Raw genomic sequence first — 3,959 nt, 5'->3', positions numbered from 1 at the left:
AAGGATAAGGAGGAAATTCTAGAAGCATTCAGGGGTTAAGGGCACTCCAGGCTGCATAAGCTGCACCTGCTCTGCTTGGGTAACTGGCACTCACATTTTAGCCTTCATCAGAGTCACTTGGAGAGTTTATTAAAGCACAGATTGCTGGGCTTCATCCCCAGAGATTCTGATTGCACAGATCTGAAGTGAGCCCACAAATTCACATTTCCAACAAGTTGGCAGGTGAGGCCAAAGCTGAAACCACCAGCTTAGGTACAGTGCGGGGAGCACAGTTGGAGAAAGATACTCTCTGAGAAATAGCCCGGGTCTGGATTATAAGGGACTCTGGGTCCATGTAGAGCAGCGGTTCTCAACATGTGGGTCACGACCCCTTTGTAACAATGCAAATACATCGCAGCTTTAGGAAGGTTGAGAACCACTGATGTAGAGAGTATTCTCTGGACAGTAGGACCCATTGACAGTTCCTAAGCCATAGAATGAAATAATCATATTTGCACTTTAGAAAAGCAACTCTGCCGGAAGTATAGAGTTAAAGGGTAGTTATAACGCTCCACTTGTCAGTCACTTAGGAAATTATGAAGTTGGAGTAAAGGCCCAGGAGGATGCTGGGTATGAAGAGGGAGGATGGATCGGAGATTATTTATGTGAAAACAAGAACAAAAGCCCAGTCTCTTGAACTATGCTATCAAAGAAGGAGTGTAAATCAGTTCTTTTCTTTGCCTCTGGAAATCATTTTTTTTCTTCCCTTTTTACAATATGCACAATATATCTTCTGAGAAAGGGCGCAGATTTTAGTAACATTTACTTGAGAGTCATAATTTGTTCTTTTTTTCCAAGAGAAAGGGAAACATCCTTCTTTGATGAGGTCAAGGGCAAGGCAGAAAGAGCAAAAGCTGTGCACCTGCAGGGAGCGGAATGAGGGTTGCTAGGAAGCCCTAGTGACTGAATTTCCTGCAGAAATGTGCTCAATAAGGAAAATTTAAAATATCAGCGGTAATGTTCATAAAAGCTAACACTTACTGATGCTTCTAATCTCAGCCTGGGTTCCCTCAAAGGTAAAGCTTGAGACAAAGTCACATGCTGGTGACCTGTTTAGGAACAGGACCTGAGGGAGCAGGAATGGGGCATGGAGGAATGGCTCCATAAAGCAGAGAAAAACACAACCTATGAGATGCTTCTCAGAACTATCTGGCCAGGGAAGAATGGGGCATGGAGGAATGGCTCCATAAAGCAGAGAAAAACACAACCTATGAGATGCTTCTCAGAACTATCTGGCCAGGGAAGAAAGGGGCAGGTTGAAGAAAGGGGGCTGCAGAACAGGATATCAAATATCTGAGTTGCACCCGCAGGGGTGCCCATACAGGTGTCAGAAAAGCCCCAGAAAGCAAATGAGAATGTTGGGGAGCTGTCAGGTCGCACCTGTACCAAGTGGGCCAGGCCTGTGTAGAACTGGTCACATAATATTGACATCAGAGATGAGGCCACCACTAATGTGATGGTACATGAGGTACCGAGAACAGGTGCTGTGGGCCAGCTCCTGGTAGTTACCTGCTTTCTTCCATTTACTCAATACAACAGCCCTGAAAGGCATTGCTAACCCTGCCTTACAGAGAAGGAAATGAGGGTCAGAGGCCCAAGGCAAGACAGCAAGGAAGCGGCAGGTTTCAAACTCAAATCCTCTTGTTTCTGGATTCAAAGTTCATGCTTAACCACAATATTAAACTGTACCAAACACATTAAACTACATGATAACTCAGAAAGTCAATTTAGAAAGCCATCTCGATGGACTTTAAAATATTTACGAATTTTATTTCTATCCTAGAAATCCAACTTAAGGAAATAATCAAAACATACATAAAGATTAATGTTTATACCAGTCTTATAATGGATTAGGTCAAAAATATGAGAGTATGAAGAAACTTCTATGAGGTTAAGAAAAATATAGCCTACAGAATATGTAATATTATCTTAAAAACACATAAATTATAAATAATAGAAAAAAAGACTAAAAGGAAAAGTCAAAAATATTACAGTGAATGGCAATAAGATAACGCAAATGTTAAAACATTTTTTCCATTATATGTCTCAATATTTTTTAAACTTTCTACAAACATATTTATTACTTTTACAATAAATGACATTTTTATTTTATTTTAATGAGCAGTAGGGTGAAGTGACCATTGCCTGCAAGGAGCTCCTCGCTGGTGCCCTGGGCACCTTCCAACACCAACTGAGTTGGGAGGTCTGTCCGACTCTGCACCTGTCACTGCTGTCACTGAAGAAGGGTCCTTTGTAGCTAAAAGGGGACTTCATGGTCCATCACAAAAAGTCCCTTTCAAAACAGTGCTTGGAATCTACAGCAGTTTCTGTACTCCTGTGCTTCAGAGATATCTCTGCTCCCCAGAGTTGGGCATGATCCCAGCCTGGCCACTCTTCTCTGTGCCCACCAGAGGGCTGACAGTCCTTTTGTGTTTGAGATCTTAACTGCAGAGCCCGTCAAGATGAGCTCTCTGTCCTGGGCAAGGCTGGAACTGTTTGTAGTGCATTCCATGACACCCCTGGAATCCGCCTACTGCCTAGAAAAGATAAGAAGAAGGGAAATGAAGAAGGAAATGCTGCTCAATGGAGAAATTCTGACACCTGTAAGATTGCTCACCAATTAAGTCCCTCCTTTTTATTTTTTTAAAGAGAGCGAGTGTCTCTTGTTACATCTCTCATACTCACTGTGTGGCCATTTCCACCACCATCCCCTCATTTTATCTTTTTGGTCTATTCTTTCTACTTCCCCTCCAGGGATAATTCCTGGAGACCCGGTTGTAGAAGACTGCTATACTTGGTCATGGTCCAGTGCTTCACAATGACATTTCAAAAAGCCACATGGTTCACTTTTGTTCTTTAATAAACAGTCTGAATTATTTCAAGGAAAACGGAGCTGCTTGGAAGGATGCCCAATGGAGGGGAGACAAGGCTGTAAATCCTGGATATAACGTGAAGCATGTTTGCAGTTCTATCTCACTCTGCGTTATCAGGTAGCAAAAAATACGTTGACAAAGGAGTCAGGTGGAGGAAACCTTGCAACCAGTGGCTGCTCTATGTTGGTGGCTGCACAGCATATTTTAAACAAAATTCCTGTGTGTAGAAGATTTCACACACTATTGGTCCCCTTACTTCCTAAAGAAAATATGAGGCTGAACTATCCAGGATCCTTTGCAGTGATATTCTGGTAAATGTTTCACAATCACCTTTTGGAGAGTGGAGGGATGTCCTTGATTTGGAAATTGCATGTGCCAATTTCCATGGTATAAATATAAACATACCTCAGAGACATAGCAGGTTTGGTTTCAGACCACAATAATAAAACTAATATCAAAATAAAGCAAGTCACAAAAATTCAAAGCAAGTCTCAGTGAAAATAAAAGTAATGTTTACACTGTACTGTAGTCTGCTAAATGTGCAATAGCATTATGTATAAAAAATATAACGTACACACTTTAATAAATACTCTATTGCCAAAAAAATTTCTAAAAATCATATGAGACTTCAGGGAGTCACAATTTTTTTTCCTGGTGGAGGATCTTGTCCCAATATTGATGACAGCTAACTTATCAGGGTAGTGGTTGCTGAAGGTTTGAGGTGGCTGTGGCCAATTCTTAGAATGAGACACCAGTGGGCCAGATATGGAGGCTCTCTCCTTTTCCCAGCACTTTGGAGGGCTGAGGCAGGAGGATTGCTTGAGCTCAGGTGTTTAAGATCAGCCTGAGCAAGAGTGAGACCCAATATCTATAAAAACAGAGCAATGAACTGGGCATGGTGGCATGGACCTATAGCCCCAGTGATTTGGGAGGCTGAGGCAGGAGGATCACTTGAGCCCAGGAATTTGAGGTTGCAGTGAGCTATGATAACATCACTGCACTCTACCTGGGGTGACAGAGCAAGACTCTGTCTCAAAAAAAGAGAGA

This window comes from Otolemur garnettii, unplaced genomic scaffold (assembly GCF_000181295.1).
Source record: "Otolemur garnettii isolate 467f Iridium unplaced genomic scaffold, OtoGar3 scaffold00172, whole genome shotgun sequence".
NCBI classification, from domain to species: Eukaryota; Metazoa; Chordata; class Mammalia; order Primates; family Galagidae; genus Otolemur; species Otolemur garnettii.
Note: the sequence above shows the minus strand (reverse complement) of the source record.